A 20,933-nucleotide genomic window follows, 5' to 3' on the forward strand; every position below is an offset into this window, starting at 1 on the left:
TAATGTGTCAGGTTCCTTACGTGCTCAAGACGTGTCAAATTGTGCTTGTCTGTCTGTCTGTCTGGTAATTCTTTTAATTTTTATAATTCATTCACATCTCCTACCCAAGTTCTTAAATTAATCAGGCTTCCCCAAGACCTGAAAATCAAAGGGAGGAGGAGGACAGGGAGCACCACTCCAAGGGACGCTGGCAGCTGCTGTGCACCCTGAAAAAATAAAAGACCTGCAGGGTCTGCTCCTTTCCCCATAGCCACTGCACATACCTGATGATGGCCGCAAGCATGAACCTGATCTGGAGGACAGCAGTGGTCACAGTAAAAATTTCTTTTAATTTCAGAGGATTTTAGGTTTTCTCTAAAAATTAATATAGTTTCAACTGTACATTAAGGCCCAAAGGGAACCTTGCATCAGAGCTGATTTACTGCAAGCATTTTATTTGTGTATATATGTACATACAGGTGTGTTTGTGTATCTTTTTTTATTTTTTCCTGCTGTGGTGCTGAGGCAGTGGTTTAATTTAGAGGAAACTCTTCCAAGAAATTTTTGGGTCTGTCAGGAATAGGCAAGAAAATTCAGAGAGTTCAATATGAGTTTTACGCCTCATTTTCTTTTTAAAAATTAGTTATATCTCCTCTTTGATACTGTCTCGTAGACCAAAAGGCTCATCTGCTGGGAAAACTCTACTTGTTTTCCAAGGGGTGCTTCTGGCTGGTATATGGGGAATCATAAGGAGTCCTTAGTATATTAGCACTAAGGAAAAGAGTTGTCAGTCCAGTAAAAAGTGGCTTTCATGGCTTGCTGCTGTCTGTCTTGTTCTTCTGGCAAAATACATCACTGTGCTCTGAAAAGAATGGCTGATAAAGGCTTCTGCTCCATGTTAAACTCTTAGTTTTCATCTTTTCCTTGTGCTTTAAGCTCTCGTTCATTTAATTCATGTTCTGCCTCTCCATTCATTCCCATCAGCTCAAACGTGAAGTCAGGCAGAAGCTAGGATCATCATTAAATGCTCGTATGAGGTGCTGCAAGGAGGTCCTCCCCGGGGCACAACTGTGCTGCGTGCCACCTTTGGGAACAGGGCACAGCACGGATGTGTTACGTGGAAGGGTGCACAGAAAAATGAATTTCTGAACTCACCCCAATAGCTTGCCTTTGGCCTCACCAGAGTTGTTCTCTATGCCCATCTGTAAAAACACCACAGCCCTCTTTCCTCCCACATTTAATTAGCAATTATCAAGAGTGTCATTATGACTATGGTGGTATAAAGAGGTAAATGGAACAAGGTTGTCACAAAGGAATAACACCATTTAGAGAGCAACTGATAACAGTTTTCAGTTTTAAAAGTTGCCATGAAACACTAGGAATTATTTTAAGAGATGACACCACAAAATGCGCAAAAAAAAAAAAAAAAAATTTGCCACAAGCTTTTAGACTTTATTTAGGGTATTTTCTATTTTGTTTTGGTTTATTACCTGTATTATTTAATTTGTATTTCAATAAAATCCAGAATCTTGTCTGCTGCAAAACTAATTTACTAGGGAAAGCATGTTTGGGTTGAAAAATTTGAACCAGCCTATACCAAATCTTGGGAAAAGTACAGTCAGTGTATTGCAGAATAAAACTATGCTTATGTTTTCATCTGCCTTTAATATCAATGAATGTCATGGGTGGAGAATTTCAGAGCTGCACAATGACAGTCCTGCCATGCAGCTGGATTCAGGCTGCATCTCTTCTCCTTCCTTCTCTCACATTGCCCACTAATGCTGATGATCCCATTACTGGTGGATGCAATGTAGTTTGGATGCAGCCTGAGCAAGTCTGAGTTCATTGCTTCACCTCTGTGTTCTTTGGTTTCTCCTGGGACCAACCAGGAGAACAATCTTACAGCACACCAGAAGCTCAGTGTAGCATCCACGGCTCATTTGGGAATGGCCCAGTGTGATGCTTTTGGTGGCCTTCGGGTCACCTTTGGGTGTGAAAAAAGCTTGGTCTGAGCAACAGTCCCGGCCTTTTGGTTCTGGTTTCTGCACTGCCTTCTGGCTAGAGAGCAGGCAAGGACAATTTGAGTGGGAGATGGTGATCGGGAACCTTCTCCTTCCCTCCACCATGGCAAGGACACAACAGCAGCATCTATAACACACTGCTCTTAACATCTTTGCTAGGCACACCTTATAGCTCAGCTTGGGAAAACACACAGGAGACAAATGCTGTTGGCATGGCATTGGCATCGGAAGGGCATTGGCATCACTTCCAGAGTGGTAGTTTCCAAAGAACTCCATGTGAAAAGTTGTCCTCACCCTCTTTTGGACTGTGGCCCCCTGCCACACGAGAAGGGGCTACGCCTGGTGCCATTCAGGCAGCGAAGGGACCAGGGCTGTCCTTTGGCACTGCCCACCAAACCTCCAACTGGGAAATGTGGCGGGACGAGCAGCCAGCATCCCTGCCATCCCCTTTCCATCCCAGCCCTGCAGGCGAGATACAACCTTCACGGGGTTTATTTAGCAGTTTATTCTATTTAGCATTTACCTTTTTATTTTTCTTCCCCGGGTTGAATTTTCTCTGTTCATCCACAGCTCTGTTAGGGAAGGACCTGTGTGCAGTAATTTTTAATGTTTCCCTGAACAAAATTAAATCCAAGAATCTGCCCTGCAGGGCACAGAGCATCTCGTTGTCCCGTGTTTGGGCAATGCAGAGCACAGGGGGGCCCTGGCCTCCAGGCTGGTCAATACAAATAAATAATATGAAGCCCTGGAATGACTCATTTGTCGGGAGCACACCTGCATAACCCATCCCACAGCTGTGGGGCTGGAAAGGCAAATAAAACAGCTGTAACCCAAGCCTGGAGGGTGCTGGGGACTCAGGGGAGGGAAGCTGTTCTTTCAAACTGTTTGTAACCCAAGGAAGAAAATCATCAGCCTATATGCCTTTCACAGCATTTGATGACAAAATGGTTTGTGGCTTAGCCATTGTTTGAGGGCCATTCCTCAAATTCCTTGTTTACTGTCAGCAGGGTGAGTTGTGGACTCTGTGACTTTAGCTGTTAATGGGCCTAAACACTTCTGCCAACAGATTAAGCTTTGCTGAAACATTAAGAAAATTGGCCCAAACAGAGGTAGGGAGGATTCTTGTTTAGCTGTTGTTTCATTTGCATGAGAATCATTGTCTCCAAACAATAGCATTTCCATATTGCCCAAAGAGCAGGCAATTGGGTGAAACTCATTCAATTTCTGTTAAATGACATAAATTGTTTGTTTGTTTGTTTCTAGAGAGAAGGAAAAAATGCTCATTTTCAGCTGCAAGGACGAGTAGATCAGAAGTGAAATCCAACCCCCAAATACCTCCAGCTCCTGAATGACTGGGAGCTAGCAGGCTGGGATGATGCTGAAAGAAAACATGAAAATCAACAGTCGTAAGTGTGCTTAAACCAACTGCTGGCTGTGGGAAAAAATAATAAGCAAAATTTGTTCATTTGTCTTTTGTTCACTTCTTCATTGAAGAACAAGAACAAAAAAAAAAAGAGAGAGAGAGAGAGATGTGCTTTTGCTATGACTCACGCTGATTAATTTCCCAGGTGATCCATTTCCTCCTGTTGTTTCCATAAATGCTGCCCTACCAGGTACTGCCACTGCCTGAATTTCTCCTGCGTTCACTGTTCAGGAGAGGGTCAGTTTGGTGCTCAGGCAGCATGTTTTCTTTCTCTCTGTTGTTAAAAATAATAGCCTGGATTCTACAACTATTATTTGAATTATAGCAGCACCTGGAGTCATCAGCCAAGATTGCAGCCCCCTTGCAGGAGGCAACGGCCAAAAAAATAGCAAGGTGGCTCCCCAGCAAGCTCCCTGTCCCCATGGGCATGGCCAGCAGAGAAGGAGCACCGTGGGGACACAGAGGGGTGGCTCCAGGCCTCCACCAAGCCCAGGGCAGGGGGAAGAAAGGCTGGAAGCTGCCCCAAGGCCAGGCAAATCTTTGCCCCAGGTGAATGTTTGTGGTCAAACTGCATGCTCCAGGCCAACACCTACCATGTGTTGCTGTAAGGAAGAGTAGATCAGCTCGATGCCTTGGACCCAATTTTATCACTGATTAGCACCATGAGATTTACTTAAATCACCATCCGGCATTTCCTTGCTTTGGGAGATCCTGCTGTTTTCTTTATTTTCTTTTTCTTCTAGACCTAATGCTTTTGGCCATCGCTGCTGTTATTGGCAGTTACCTGTGGCTGCTTTAAATGCCACCGGATGCGAGGGGATGTTTACATTTCCCCAATTACATTGTCTTTGAACGGTTCTAAACTTGACTTTGATTAAACATGCTAATAACAAGAGAGGTTCCTTTTTTTTTTATGAATGTCACTTGCTTGAGTTGAAAAGACATGCTCTTAATACTTGCTTTTCATCTAAATCAAGAAAGCAACACTAAGCAAAAAAGTATTTAACTGTAGCATATAGGATTGTAAAGATGGTAATCAGGGACACTGGTAATTGAAGCTTTTGGGGGAGAACCTTTTTTCTGAATCCTTCAGTCTGTTTAATAGGATAAAATTAGCTTGAGTGGCTTGGTGTTTGAAGAGGTTATGATATAATTGGAGCTGCCTCCTGGGTTTGCTGCTGGACAAGGCGATCAGGTGGAGACATGGGAGGGCATGGGAACCTCTGAAGTACAAGACTCAGCTTCTGCCATACTAATTAGCCTAAATTAGCTATGCCAGTTTTCTGCTTGCTTTTGAATTTCCCTGATAATGCTTTTATCAGGAGTGTAAGAAAAGGAATATGAAAACGCGCACAAAGTTCACTGCGGAATGGCAAAAGCGGTGGCGACTGCCGACATAAGTCGCAGGCTTATTGCTGCAAGCTTCAAAAAAAAAAAAAAAAACGGGGAAAAAAAAGATTGAATAGCATTAGGAAATAACAAATGGATATCAAGTACAACCCCTAGGGATTTAGAAAGTACTATGGCTTGCGCTCTTGAACACGAAAGTTTACAAAGCATCTGTAAGAAATTGATTATCTTGAGGATTATATACATATTACTTTGAGGCCAAGCCCGCCCCCCAACACCCAGCTTTGCTCTTGAGTGTCTAACCCAAGGTGAAGGAGGCAGGTCCTCCTCGAGGCAGAACCAGCTCAGGCATCCCGTTTTGTGCTCCATCATCTGCAAGGCCTGGGAGAAGCTATTTGTATTTTGTTAGCTGTTGCCATTTTTAAATTTTCACTTCCGACCCCAATTAATCAACTTTAACCATGCAAAAAGATTTGCGGCGCGTTCAGTATAGCTTGCACAAATCTATTTTAATTGAAAATGTGCGAGGGTGAAAGAAAATAAGGAGGGCTTGTTGGTTTTCTTTCTATCCTGGAAGGGGTGGTTCTGTTGCCAGTGGACAAAGCAAGTCAGGAGAGCACTTCACCTTTGAAAGGTATCTTAGGATGCACTTTTACAGGCAAAGAGATCTCTATCCCTGGGGAAATCTTGAGGTTCTCGTGAGCTACAGATTTTTCCTTCACAAAAAGCACCAGCCTTGTTTTGGAAAGTTGTATGGGGCCAGCATTGCCCACGCCTCTAATTGCACTTGTAGATATTAGACACACATAAAGCTCAATCATCAATGACTCATTGCAGGAGCAAGCCTCATATCTGCAGTCTGCTCTGCTAATAACCACTGGGGTCGATAGGCTCTCAGAAGCCTCCAGCAGCTGGATGAGAGGGTGAAGAGAGGTCCCAGAAGGTCTTCTGGACTAGCTCTGAGGGCCTTCTGGTTCAAGAGCTCTCAGGCAGGAGTTATTTTATGTTTTCTATCAGCCCTTCTTCCATCCAGTGCCATTGACTTCTCCCCATAAGGATGTCCTAGGAAAGTTTTACAAAGAGCTGTGTGAATTTAGAATTGGATTCTGACCTCATTTGAAGAACAGAATTTGCAGGGCTTACCCATCTTTGGCTTGGTCACAGCTTTCCACCACATCTCTTGGATTATCTCAGAGACCATTAAACAGATCTGTAACAACTTCATACTTCAAGATACAATGGGTAAGCTAGCAGAGTAGTGAGCTGGTCTGAGGGACGATTTGTATAGGGGTGACTTGTGCTCCAGAGCACAATTTCTAGAAAAACTAAATTTACTTAGATACAGTCTGCATCTCGGTACTAGAAAACCAACCTGAGGGCATTGCAATGTTACTGTTCATCACTGTCTGCTTTCCATGGAAAATCAATAGGGATATCAGGGTTTTAAAAGTCTGCTAAGCCATTTTATTGTATTTTACCTTATTCTTTCTGGGGAGGGAAGTGGTTGAGCTTGCATTTCCAGCCTTGGAAATTTTTCTGCTTTCCTGCTTGAAAGCAAATTTGAAGGACCTAAGAAAATAAGTTTGCTTCACTGTCCCCTTCATTCCCATGTACAGGATACTTGCAAGTGGGTCCCCCTCTTAGCTGGGGGATCTGATCAGTGCAAAATACTGTTCAGATTCTGCTTTTTTTGGTGGGCAATGAATCATTCAGGGAAAGAGATCGAATCTTGTCTTCTCCTCTTCAGACTCCCGCACTCTCACAGCACTTCTCCTGGCTTTTTATCAGGTGCAAACACCTGGGTCCTGTAAGCCCTTCAGCTCTGGCACACACACTTTATATATTCATTCGAGTGCCTGCACACAGACAAGTGTTCGAACAGCTTCATCTCCATCCCTGCAGGCCCCAAGGCACAACGCTGGGTATTGCCTGTTCAGCTCCTCCACGTGCTGTACTGAGGTCTGGATCTTGCAAATGACTCTTCACAGGAATAACATTACTCCTGTGACCAAGTCATCTCAACACAGATCTTGCAGTAGTGGATTTATATCAGTCCACTCAGTATCTTTACATTCACAGGGTTTTCTTGGCTTATTGGCTACTCCAACTGCAGAATAAATACAGTGAAATTGTTTTTAAAATCACCTCATTCCAAAATACAGGTTCTTAAGCTTGCTGCTCTAAACTCTACAAGGAAAGTATTCTGCTCTTGCAAAGTATTATGCTTAGATTAGAGCTTTGAGAGTTGAGAGGACTTGTTTTTAATTAGAGAAATCAGAACCAGGAGCTCTTCTGCCAGACTCTCCTCTTTGGAGCACTACCCTGGTCTGATAGAAATATTTAATAGGTAGGAACCATGAGGCAAACTCCCAAATGAAAGCTGAAGAAGGGACCTCAAGATGTCCTTGAAACCAGTGAAGAATTTCTCCCTGACTTCATGGGGCACAGAATCGAGTGTAGCCCGAGTCCAGACATTGTTTTTCTGCAGCTAGCCACAGTTCCTGTTCAGAAAGGACATCCTGTCCCACAGAGATGTGCAGCATGGAAAAAACATTCTACTGGTTAAAGGAATGGACCAAACACCCATCAGAGACAGCACAGAGCCTTTCAGCAGTCCCAATGGAAGAGGAGTCAGTGCCCAGACCCCTGACCACACTAATTTCTGCTGCAGATCTAGCAAAAATGTGGCTGAGCATGATGCAGAGCTGACCCAGTCTCACACCTATTTGAACACAGGGGGTTTTTGCTCTGTCCATGGCACAAAAGGGTTTGGCTCTTCAGCACTTTACTCTTGCACTTGCCCAGGAGAGACATGAGCTGCAGAGCACGAACCAGCTCTTCTGGCGAGCTCCCCTTCTGTGTTGGCAGTGCCTCCAGCTCCTCTGACAAGAGAAAAACATTTTTGCTGTGATTTGAGGACCTCTTCTTGCTTGTCCTTGCAATGACTTCTGCAAGGCAGATCTGCTTCTGTTCAGACAACGTGATACACAACCAAGCAATAGTCACTTCAGCAGTTTTTATCTACCTGTAACCTGAAGGCAAATCAAAATCACCCCCCAAACCTGGCAGCTGGGTCACCTGCATGAGGTCTGATCTGCAAAGAACATGCCTTTGCCTGGGATGTCCCAGGAGCATGATGATGTCAAGTAAGGATTTTTCTGGAAAACAGGAGAAAAAAAAAAAAGGGAAAAAAAAGTCAACACATTTCAGGCTAATAACACCCACACTCTTTGAAACCAGTCCTGAAGACCAGACTGTAGCTGCAGAAGGGCAGGAGATAGGGCTCTGCCTGGCAGCCACAGCAGCTTCCCTTCCTCCTGGAGGAGATGTCCCAGACCTCGCCTTCTCTCAACCACCCACAAGAAACAGCCAGATGAAGCTAGTTTCCATTTTACACAAGGTGTCTGCTGGCTCGTGCCCCTGGCTGCTCAATATCATTCCACCCAAGGCCTTTGAGAGACAGAGGTGATACATCACCCTGCTGCAAAATGTTCCCTGCTCCTTCCAGGAGCAAGGGGTTTCATTCACAGTGCACCAAACCTATTGGGTTGGGGGGAGAAAAACCCCTTCTGCTTAAAGCAATTCCCCCAGGTCTCTGAGAAGTCAGCCACAGCAGTCCCAAAGTGTCTGCTGTACCCCAGAAGCTTTCAGCTGAGCATAGCAGAGGGAGGGCTGTCTCAGGGAGCGCTGGCGACGAGAGTCTCTCTTTGGCTCCATCAGGCAATCCTGCAAACAAGTCATGTCTCACAGAAGAGGAAAAATCTATTTTAGAGCTCTCTCTTTTTCTGTGTGGGTGCTTATCTCTGGTCACTGCTGTTCACCACGTAGAGAAGTCTCTGTGGCACGCATTTCTAAGAGTGCAAACTGTCTAAAATTAGCTGTTAGTTTAAAATAAGAGACTGTATAGTTCTCCAGGGAGGGGCATTCATCCTCCAAAGGAAACTGTCAAGGATTGTTCAGGATTACTCTCCAGCTGTTCAGAACTGCTGCATCCTTTTAAATTATAATGTCAACATGTCGCAAATAATATGGAATGACAATGTCTAATTTCTGTCCTGTGAGAAATGAAAAGGAAGGAAAATTGCTAGCATACTAGATACATAGCAGATTTCAGAGATCATGTAACCTTTCTAGGTGGCTGTAGGAGAATAATTAGTCAAAATATTAACGGAAATGTAATTTTCTAGCTAGCCTCCACAATCTAGAGGCTTTACATTATGAATTCCAGGCAAACGCTCTCCAGAATGGATCGTGTCATCTCTGGGGCCAAGGGATGCAGCAACTTCTCCACTGACTGGACTCTTCATGTCAAGTAGCTGTGGGGTTTTTTTCTCCCAGAAATGTTTGTTCTGGTTCCACCAGCGCTGCTGGCTTTGAGGAAGGAATTTCAATGCCAAATTGCATGGGCATGTAAGGGGCCAGGCCAACGTCATAGTTATTCCTGTCTTAACACTCATGAGCAGTCTGCAGTGAACTTGTTCCAAAAAAACAGGATTGAAATAGCCAAATGATGGAAATAGCCAGCCTGACTACGTGGGTATACAACTGAAAGCCACAAGGTTATAGCAGTTCATGTGCAACTTTCACCATGCACATGCATATACGCTATCCAAATTTTAAAGTAGATCATCAAAAGGAGATAGATTTTTAACAGACACATTTTTTACCTATTTGAGGTAATTTTAGCTCTGAGGACTGTAGAAGGCACCTATTTGGGTTATATTTGGGTAGCAGTGACTTTCTAATGCGTGGTAAATCATGAAGCTGTGGTAAAGTGATTGCTTCAATCAGATGCCTACATCCAGAATTTAAATATTCTCATAAGCTTTCAGGGTGGCTGGCTATAAAATACAAACTATGCAATATAAACAAGAAGTGTCCCAAGGTATACATTTTAATGCTCAGATTCCATATGGCACTGTATATTTTTCATGTTAAGTTAAAAAAGTACATGAAACAGAAAGAATCCAACATTTTACATTCCCTTGCAACAGGAAGCTATTTTGATAAAACCTACAAATGATCTATATTGATATTATTCTTTCCTTTCTTTTTTTTTTGTTTTGTTTTGTAAACTTAATTTGAATTTAGAAAGTCTCTAAATGGTAATTGAATCACAAGTCTGGATTAGGATTCTAGCAGCAACACTTGACTTGGTCAAAATCACTGTTATGAAGAGATGCAATTTTTACACAGTACTTCACATTGATTAAGTAATGTGTGAAAATGGAAAAAAAGTGTTCGAATCTTAATCATAGTAATTTGCATGAAATAAAAGTCTCTGTCAAGGGAATGCACATTATAATAACTCCTGGGTGTTTTGGTTGCATCAGTGAGCAAAGAAGTTGTATGCTTTTTTTTTGTCCTAATACACAAGAATTTCCTCTATTTTTAGTGTACCTTTGATTATTCTAGAATTTAGCAATGTGTCATTGTAGTTAGTGAGGGACTCTGAGACAAACGGGTGTTTTAAGAAAAGCCAAAGTTCACAGATGACTGATAATGTATATACCCGAATTAATACAGAAACATAAAGCAGTATGTTGTAAACATGGGAACTCTGTTTGAAGCTAATTAAGGCTCATTTGGTTTTGACCTGCATCAAACAATAGCACTAAATCAGAAAAGCAGATGCATTTTGGAAGCTACTGAACTGAAGAACCTTATCTGGAGCCCAGTGGAGTCAGCAGAGACCTTCTCGCTGACTTCAGTCAATCAAACCTCAGAAATGTTTGAGTCTATTTGCACAAATTGGTCTGAAGTAGAAAGGGGTTTTAGATGTGGTCCCTGGCCCATTGCATGCGCACATCAATACTGCTAAATGCCGTGATGGTGTCACTGTTATCTGTTATTGAAGCAGACCCGAGATCTCAGGAGCATTTCTCTGGGCCAGTGTGACCATTGTGCAATCTGTTCTTATTTTAAAGAGCTGCTATTTCAAAAATCAATGAGCATCAGCTACTAATTACAGAAAATCTATGTCTTGTCCCTTCAGCAGGTTTTGCATTTTTCCCATTTGTCATAGTAGCTTTGCTATGGGTTGACAGCATGGTTTCATAGCAATAACCCATAGCCACTGCCACCCCCCAGGCTCCTTTTGCATTCACCCCAGGGTAGACTTTGCCATGCAGAGTTTCTGGTAATGATCTTTACCGTACCAGATCTCAGCCCCCACACTGACCTTGCAATCAAATTGGTGCTGTGTTTTCTGAGAATGTTTTTTTCTTTAAAAAACAAAAACAAAAACAGAGGCAAGCTTTCATTCATTATTGAAGACACTTCTCATGTTGAAGCTCATTTTCTCCAGAAGCATGGTTTGGGGTATGGGATACATCTGTTCTGAATGAGCATTTGAGATCTGAGACTCCTTCTCCACCTACCAATGATCACAGAATGGGACAGGGACTCCTAGACATTTATGAACGCTCAGGATAACACCTTCCTTACAACTTAACAGAGAACATAACAACTGGTTCAGATGCTCCTGGTCAAGGAACTGAGTTTTCTAGGCATGAGTTTTTGCTATTCCATCTCTTTCATTTCATCAAGTTTTGTTTACAATGGGAGACAGACTCAAAGACCCCTTTGAGGGCCTTTTTTTTTTTTTGAGGCACACTGTATGAAATCCATTGAGACCCACCCACAGAAGTTGGTGTGATATCTCCGCATCATATCAAGAGGGATATTCAGTTATCCCCAGCCACAACGTCATTTGGATAATTGCTTCTTGCAGGGGATCGAGTCAGGTAAGGGGGAAGAAAGTGCTGAACAACTAAGCTTGGAGACGAAATGTAGGCAGAAGTTTATCTCTCATTGCTGAAGCTGCCAGTAAAGCTAGGCCCAGGAGGGGGGTTTGTTTAGGATTTATTCTGGGGGAGAAAGGCCCTGCTGTCTTCAGAGTGAGATGAGATCAAGTTCTGTTTTCAATACCTCTTACATGTTACAGATGCCGGCCAGGAGATTTTTTACATCAAAATAAAGGCATGGATGGGCCTGCACTTATAAGAGAGTTGGCATTCCTACAACAAGCATGTAGGTTGATAAGGATTTTCTTTATTCTTTTCAAAAATAACCTTTCCTGTGAAATGCACGCTAAATAACATTATTGGTTACACAGAGAAATCACATGAAAGGCTGTATTACAATAATGAAGAAAAAAGATTCTGAGACCAGAGCAACAGCAAAGGTACTCAGCGCCTCCTTGGCTTGAGGTGCTACTTCTCTGCACAACTGATGTTTTAAAACCTTGTGTTTTTTTTTTTTTTTTGCAAAATCCTATTTGCAGGGAAACTTTGTGCACAAAAAAGCACACTCTGGGTGCGACACTGGGATCATTTGTTGCTTTCACCAGGAACATCCAATGCTTGGGGGCCTTCTTGATGTGTGGGATATGTGTTGTAGTGATGGGGCCATCTCAATTTATGGGATAAGGAGAATGGTAACACACCATCCTCTATCTCTCCTCATTTGAGAACATGCCCCATATTGTGTGCTATTAATGGGGAGGTGGTAGCTGTTGTCATATCCCTAGCCCTACAAGCACACCACTGGCGTTTTACCAAAGGGAAGCCAAACCTACCGCTCTCTTAAAACATCCTAAGGAAAACAGAAGAAGGAATTCATAAGAAATAATCCTATTAATTACGGCCCATATCCTGGTCCCTGTGCACAGCCTGGAGAAACATCGTGTGTGTGAGGGAGTGGAGGCAGCGGACGGGAGGGGAACACAGCCCCTCCTTGGCTCCAACCTCCCCAGCTCCGCTCTTCCCACCATGTTCGTGGCAGCTCCCACCAAGTGTCACCCACCCTCACAGCCAGCCCTGGGTTGTCCCCGTGGGAACGTGGCCATGAGCACGTGAGGAATCACAGTGACAAAATATTGGTTCTTCTTCCCAAGGCAGTGACGAACGTGTCCTTACGGAGACGGGCTGATACAATCTGTGCTTTCCTACTCTTATATTCTGTGTTTTGTTAACACTACTGAATTAACAGGAGCCCTGAACAGTGTCCAAGGACCTTGTGGGTGGATTTTAAGGTCAGGTTGGAGAAATATATATCAGGAACGGTTAGCTAGCACTAACCCTGCCCTAAGGCAGGGGATGAAAGAGGTGGCCTAATGAAATCCCCCTGGTCCTGCATCTTGGTCTCCCTGGTTTTGAGCATTAAGATACTTCCCCTATAAACAGAGGGAGATACCACCAAGAGCCTGTGATTATTGTTGTGATGACCTCTGGGCTGGCTGCCCTCTTGGAGTTATGGCTTTGTTTCTTCCTGTACATTGTCAGGAACTGTAGACCACAAAATGCTTGTACACCAGAGATGCTCTTAGATAAAATAGGTGTTAAAATGTTTTAAAACTGGCTAGGACTCATTCTACAACTGCGCCCCAAAGCCTAAAGAGGGGGAAAGGCTTTCTCAGCAGAGAGTCCTCTGCTGTGGAAATGAAACCTCCTAGCAGCCCATCAAAACTCACCCCGGTACAAGATGCCTCAGTTTCGCTGTGTTTGCAAAAACAATTCTGACCTGTGCCTTCTCCATCCACTATTTTTTAATCTGTGGTCCAGTTTTAACCAAATTGATGGATGTGCACTAGATCTTAGGCATACTCAGTCCTTACAAAGATTGTGTAATTTGCCAATTAGGACTGTCCATGGGGAATGCAAACGGGAGCCTCAGTGGAAAAGTGACCAAATGGGAAAGGGACCAAGGACATGGGGGACCAATCTGCAGGAATCCCAACTTCATTCCCTAGTTCCCAGGCTGAGGGAAGAGCTTCTTTAAATGGCTTTCCTTTAATTGCATGGAATTTCCACGAGTCCTGATTTGTTGGCAGCTGGATTTAGCTCAGAGAGTGATCTTTAACCATTTTGAACCATTTCCATGCAAGGAAATCATGGTCTTTAGATTCCCAGATCTGCAGTGCTGCCCTGCTATGGTTGCGTGTATTGCAGGAAGAGCACAAGAGCGATCCCTGTAATAAATAAATTACCCAGAGAATTTAAAGTCAGAGTGGCTATAGAAAAGGAGAAATACATCTTCCCTGTGCATAAATACAGACATGCTGTGAGAGCAGCCACACCTGCGTGGACATATATATGAGCAGCAATACATGCCCATGGCATAAAGAACAGCAGACAGAGTGCTGGTGATACTTGGCTTTTCGGTTTATATTTAGGAGAGCTGCATGTCTCATTCATAGCATCCATCTTTCTTTTCATACTCAATTTTTTCTTCTTTATACTAATCCACAGATTCCTCCCTTTGCTAAACCAGGAATCTGAGGCACATCCCTGGAGAATTGCTTGAGTCTTGGATCCTCAAGCAAATTCAAGCTGTAGTTTGCCGCAAGGGCAATGTTATCCCTACAGAGCTTTTAGCAGCATGCCTTCTAACCCTGTTTAAGCAGCTTCGTTTTTAAGTGATGCAGCTAGTGGTATTAAGATATTCCGAACCATCATTAGTTCTATTTACTGAGCCTTTAGATGTGTGAATCACTGCAAACATCTGGAATGAACAGGTGGAATTCAACCGCACTTACTGTACATTTCTGTTTTAATGGTGTTTGGCTTCTCTTTTAATTGAACACCGATTCTTCCTAGAGACCCAAATGTTACTACAGGCATATATGAATTTAATTTAATTGGCAATGAGTTAAAAATGATTATTTCAGAGGAATTTTTGATGTTAACTAATGAGGCATCATATTCAATACATATTCTTGCCATTTTAGCCTGCCTCCCAGAGGAAGCAGAGGCAATGCAATTGCATCGTCTGTCTGTCAGGTTGCCCTAGAAGCTTTTGACCTTGTAGGTGAGCAAGTTGGGGCCGGGGTGCAGTGAATCCTCTTCTTGCATGTGGGCACAGGGTGCAGCTGAGCTGGGGTGCAACCCATGCCGGGTCAGCCTTCCCTCCGACCAGCCCCGCTCTCTCCCAGGCAGCTCCCCTAAAAATCTCTGCCTCCTGCCTGCCCTCCCAACTCTCCTCCTTTCAGCTGCCCACAGGGCAGTCTCAAGGCTGTTTCACAAACTGATGCTGCCATTTTGCTGCAGGCACCGTGCTGCTGAGCACCACTGAGGGGGCTGAGGCACTGAGGAGGTCTGTGCCATTCTCCAGGCAGCCCATGCCCCCAGGGAACCAAGTCTGCATCTTTGCAGAGACCACAGGGGTTGGGAAAACCTGGTTCCTGAATTACAGGTCTCAAATGAGTGGCTAAAACCAGCAGGGCTGGCCCCATCCTAATCCACAACAGTATTTTCTGGTCTCAGGACACCTTTTCTTCCACAACTGTTTCAGTTGTTTGAAGCCTTTTGGCAGAGACTTGAGCCTGATGTTTCTTCCAAGGTGAAAGCCCTGATCCCGTGTCCATTGGTCCCACCAGGCTGAACTCAGAATAAATAATCCAAAACAGAGATGACCCGGTCTTCAAAATGTCATCTCAGATTCATTCATTTTTACCAGTTGTAATAATTTTGATTCCTACAGAAATAAGTTATATTATAAGTATAATAACTAGCAACTTATGAGAACTTCAGGCTCAAGTCCCTGCCAAAGTCCCTCCACTGCCTCTTCCCCTGCACAATAGCAACATTGGGCTACTCAGCACAGCCTGATAGATGTGTATGATAGCCAAAAGCCTACTTTTGAAAAGCAGGATTTGGAGGGGAAGGGGAAGGATGAGAAATGCAGCCATTACACCAGCATTTTATAACATCCATCCTGTAAAATTATCATTAGATGGGTAGCGCATGCGATGAAGCAGCCAGGAGGGTGCTGTCTGTCCTGCTGATGGGATGTTAGACACAACCTATGGGAATCTTCCTCCTGTTTGCAGTGTGCCTATTAATATCAAGCCCTCGGAAGTGCCGTGACACCTGATTAATTCATCGTACTAAGTTACCTTCAGATCTTCAGCTGAACAGTGCATGAGATGCAAAATATGAATCGCCGATGTGATAACAAGTTCAGATGCAAGGGGAAAAACATGAATCTCTGGCCTCTTTGCTTGGCTGGATTTTCACTGTTCAGTGAAAATCACCCATATGTGCTGAAGAACATACAAGTTTTCTCCCTGCAGATGACTCGCTTGAGTCATTTTTGGCATTCAGAGGAAACAATTATTTTTTCATGAATATTTCTTATCCTTATCATTGATTTTTATTTTTTATTTATTTATTTATTTTTGAATTAAATTGCCAGGTTTGCCACTTAGAATCATTTGGAATTCTGATTCTAAAAAGGATTCTTTTTTCACCCCTGCATACATAGTTCAGTTACTACTTCATGTATTGAGTTAATAACAGCCCCAGTTCACAGTTCCAGTTTGTTGCCTCACTTTGGCCAAAGGATTAAACTGCGGTGTCTCACACTGAGCACAGAAATAACTCACCAGTGGTCTTCAGAATTGGGCCCATCTTAGTTTCTCCTTGACATCTGCAGACTCAATTGTTTATTTGAAATAAATGACACTTCTAGGCTGGGTTGGGAGACCTCTAGCTCCAAGCCAATAGTTTGGCAGTCAGCACACTCAGCAGGCTGGGGAGACCCCAGTTTGTGTCTTTCTGCTGCCTAAATCAAGCTGAGGATTTGAGCCTGCAGGTTTCATGAGAAACTTCTGAAGGTGAAATCAAGAAAACCATCACATTCCCCAAGCTGGCTGCCAGGCAGATGTGAGCAGTCCCCCAGCACCCACACCTGCTCCCACACACGTCGATGCTACCCCAGCAGCCTGGCCGGGGAGGTATTTTTGTGTTTGCACAAAAAAAGGCGAGCAATTACCAGGCCACACCTCCGCACACAACTTCTCATGCCTCTAAAGTTTCTAAAACTCCCAAGAGTATCAAGTATCAGGTTCCCCAAATCCTTGCTGCTCAGGAGGGAGGCATTGCATGAGCTGCAGGGATTTTGGTCCCAGGTTGACAGAGCTGGGCTGCTGTGGGCTATACACTACTTCTGTACCATCATGACATTCATGCCTCTCTTTTTGCCCTTTTGCCTTGCATTTCAAGACCATCTATATGTTTAAGGCCATTAATTATGGTGCCTTTTTCCCGAATTTTCAGTGTAATGCCGTGTCAGGGCTCAATTCCTATATTTATATATTTATTTATTCATTTTTACCCATGTTTTAACACAAATGGTGTCCTTTCCTAGTAATAGCGATTGGCATCTGGTTTTCCATCTCCCTGAACCCAGCAGTGTTGCTGCTCCAAGACTCATCTGGTTGGAAACATATAGATGGCAAACATTTACATTCAGCACATCTAACATCATCAGGGACTTAAACCCACAACACTGGCGATGCAGACAGATAGATATTTAGTCACATCAAAGCTTTTTGCTAATTGCAGACACTTCATTCTTGTTTAATGTTTCGTGTGCAAGATTAGTTGGTTGATTTAATTGGTTCAGCAAAACTTATGTTTTAAGGCAAAACATTAGTTAAAACATAATGTATTCCCTCATGGAAAATTCCCATAAAACTGAACACATCAGAAGTCAGTTTGTGCTTTGTAATTCTGTATTCAGTTCTGTAGTCAGTCTGTCTTCAGAATTGGATAGAAAACTCCACTTTCCTACTGAATCATTTGCCATTTAATAGTAATCCAGCAAGGTATTAGATCTTGCAGGATTTTTATACATGCAAAAAAACATAGGGTACAGTTATAATTGTCCTTTACAGTCTGTTTTAGTTGGGTTTGTAATATATGAATGGGTTTGTAATAGAAGAGGAACAAAAGGAGCAAAAAGTAATTGCAGGTTGAAATTTTTATAATTCTTATTTGTGTACAACCAGACCTCCATATCGACATGAATATATTGAATTTATGCACAATGTTCATGTGTGTCTGTGTGATGTGGCATGTGTAGCATAAACATTTACACATGTGTATATGTCTCTTCATATATTTATGCCCATGAACAAGCTAAGGCCTGTTAGTGCAGGAAGTTAAGTTAGAGTTACGCAGACACCTCTCAGTGAGTCACTATTTCACCAGAAAATACCCCAAATCCTTCCCCAGCCCTTGGGCAGCAGCCCAGCAGCGGTGCTGCCCAACTTGCCACCAATTCAAGGATCTGGATTTCAGGCCTGGCTCCCACACAAAAGGGGATGAGCAATTCAACCCCAGCACAGGAGCTAATCACAAGCACTGAAACCACGGCATAGATGCCAAAAAACATTTAAAGATCTCCAATATGATTATTTTTACTGAAAAGCTCCAAGAGGTTTAGAACTCAGTTTGCTGCTAAGGGAACATTTTTGACGCCCAAACACTCTGTATGTTTGCATGTATATATAGGAATATTAAAATGTTACGCACAAGGACCACCAAAAGTTTGTTTAGCTTGAAATTAGAGATTTGTTTTGCTGAGAATTTAGTCTCTTGATACTTGGCTGATCTCTTTGTACTGGCTTTTATCTTAATTGCTTTCTAAACTATAATTATGGTGCCACATCCACACTGCTATAACACCACTGTAGCATAAGTTGAGTGTGTTTCTATTATAACTTTCATTTCTTTTTTTTTTTTCTTTTCAGTGCAGATCTAAAATTTATGTACTTCAGCCATGAAAATTAGCAAACAATCCTAAGTCGGGAAGAAAATCCTTTTTTACAGTATTTGATAAAATAAAATAGTTCGCTGAATATTAAATTAGAGGCAAAAATAATTAATGTAGTTCTCTCAAATGCTGCTGGAGTAAAAGAGGAAAAGACGTACCATTCAAATATCCAGCTGAAATTTTGTATGCTATTACCCCATAAATAGAGATTCATGCATAGGAGCATTTTAATGTGTATATACCAAAGCCATATTGACACTGCAGACTATCATTACTCCTTAAGGAAATGTCATGGGCTTTCCTTTCTTATTTGAACGAGAGGTGAATTTATAATTCTTTCAACCGGTTGGTTTTAATAATGTATCGCTCTGTTATTCGCGCTTTATCCTTTCTCTAAATACCTATTTGAAGACTAAACCATATCAATCCATTAGGCCAGTAACACAGCCCAGCTTTTAAAAAGTCCACGCAGGGCTGCTAACGTGGTGTCCTATCAGCGCTAATCCCCCTCTCGGCAGAAACATTTGTTCTTTTTCTTTCATTGGAGGCTAACATTTGAGGGAAAGAAAAACACGAGCTGCTGTTTTGTGGCATCCCTTTCTCCACGCAAACATGCACAAATAACATTAGGACTGTGACCGGCGTGGATGAAAGCGGCAGGCAGCACATTTCACCTGCCCTGCTTCATCCTCGGTTATTAATCCCGCGGGTGCGTGCACCATACGATTGCTGCCAAAGTCTCGGGGTAAACTGAGGTTTATCCAGCTATGGAGCTGGGCAGGGGGCTTCTGGCCACCGTAGCGTGGTCTGAAGAGCTGTGTGTAATGTTCTGTGCAACACTCCGTGCAGTGTGGGACCTGGCGCCGAGCAGATCCTCTACGTGCAAGCCCACTTAATATCGCATTTCCACGGTGAATGTGCTCCTGCCAGAATTTTACTGAAAAAAGGAGATCTGTTGGGCTCGTGTCCACTTAGGGGCCAGATCAGTTCTGAGAGAACAAAAGCTATTATTATTATTTTTATTATCGCACTAATTTAACGTTGTCCTAAGAGGTCCCAAGGTTATAGGCAAGCTCCCTGTTAGAGTTTTTTTTGCAAAAAACATGTTAAAAAGGAACGACAATAAATATTACAGGCCACACAAGTGAATGGGAAATCTCTTGTTGCACATGGTCTGTTCAGAGTGAAATGAGAACAAATACATCACCCCCATGTTTTCCTTCCAGCAGAAAATTACTCTGAGCAGCTTCTAACTCTCCCAGCCATTATTTTCTGTTCCTTATAAAAACAATTTGATTTTCGGAAAAAAAGGGAAAGGTGCCTTCCCTGCAAGCACGGGTCTCAGCAGAGCAAAAACAAAACCCTGGCCCCCCATGGCTGGAGCCACTTGCCCCAACTCCTCGCGGTACCGCGCTGGCAGATGACGGAGATCTGAAACCTTTACAACAACATATTTCTTGAAAGCGCCGTCGCTCCATAACTCTCCCAGCCATTTCCAGCCCCGCGATATTTCCCCCCGCCGCCACCTCCTTTGTGCTCCATTCAAGGTTTTCTGAAGTGAGACAATCTTTCCCATTTTTTTTGTCTTCTGTCTGCATCAAAGTTAGGACTTTGTTAGGGATTCTTGCTATCGGCATCTGTTACCTCTTTTTCTCAGGGGCTAAGGAGGAGGCTGCTGTATGGCTGAAAAAGGCTCTCATTCAGCCTGCAATTGCTTCTCTTTGCTTCCCTGTCACACTGTCAACCTCAATCAGAACGCAATGAAAGTGATACAGAAGCAAAGCTTTGCTGCCTCCTCCTAGAACAAAGAGCGTCCCATAGCCTAGTACAGATTTCACATCCAATTTAACTCTTTGGAAAAGGATTTCAGGAAATACATAGTCAAGAGTTGAAAAAATGGAGTTGGGTCTACTATAAAGGCTAAAAGTATTATCCTGGCTTAGATAAGCTACAAAGATAGGTTGATACTATTTTCTAGCATAAACCACATTAGCTGGCATTACACATTGAGCTTTCTTTACTCGTTAAGTTGCAAGGAGATTTGAGAGGAATTTAGCAGCTACATAAAATGACTCTTTCATGATTCTAGCTTTAACAGTCATTTTAGTTGTACAAGGTGCATGAATAGCAAGGACCTAAATCATGTTGTTTAACAAATCTGGTATTAGAGGGTTAGTCTCAGTTTACTTATTAAGAATTTAGTTGAGTAAAGGATTTTAGGACTCAGTTCTTTGTGTGGATGACAATGAAACAGGCCAGGACTTGTATTTTTGGGAACCTAAATCAGCTACACATGTTTGAACTATGCTTTCGGGCCTAGAGTTGCTGTTCTGCATCAAGAATATTTTTCTGTTTGGATTCGCACTTCTGAAAATAAGCCTCATTGGGTAGGTCATAGAATAAAGAGGTATTTCACCAGGTTATCTCAAGGCACTATTTCTCAAATTTACAATAGGCTTGGGGTCGGTCCATCAACTCCCCTTTGCCTTCAAACACAGTCTCAAGAGCAAAGATAAACTTTTTTTTTTCTTTTTTCCCACTGGTCCTACTGGGAAAAAAAAAAAAAAAAAAGGATGAATTGTTACTTCAATGCATTTTTC

At 42.9% G+C, this 20,933-nt stretch overlaps 1 long non-coding RNA gene across 2 annotated transcripts; it reads left to right on the forward strand.

Moving 5' to 3' along the window:
• The first annotated feature begins 1,271 nt into the window (after positions 1 to 1,271).
• On the forward strand, positions 1,272 to 13,227 carry LOC310900001. Of its 2 annotated transcripts, XR_014584768.1 has the most exons (4): positions 1,272 to 2,947; positions 3,067 to 3,109; positions 3,264 to 3,406; positions 11,720 to 13,227. It is a non-coding gene; the product is annotated as an uncharacterized lncRNA (long non-coding RNA). The 2 variants fall into 2 exon arrangements; XR_014584769.1 differs by lacking the exon at positions 11,720 to 13,227 and having other exon boundaries at positions 3,264 to 7,104.
• The last annotated feature ends 7,706 nt before the right edge of the window (positions 13,228 to 20,933 follow it).

Source organism: Anser anser, assembly GCF_964211835.1.
Source record: "Anser anser genome assembly, chromosome: 5".
NCBI lineage: Eukaryota > Metazoa > Chordata > Aves > Anseriformes > Anatidae > Anser > Anser anser.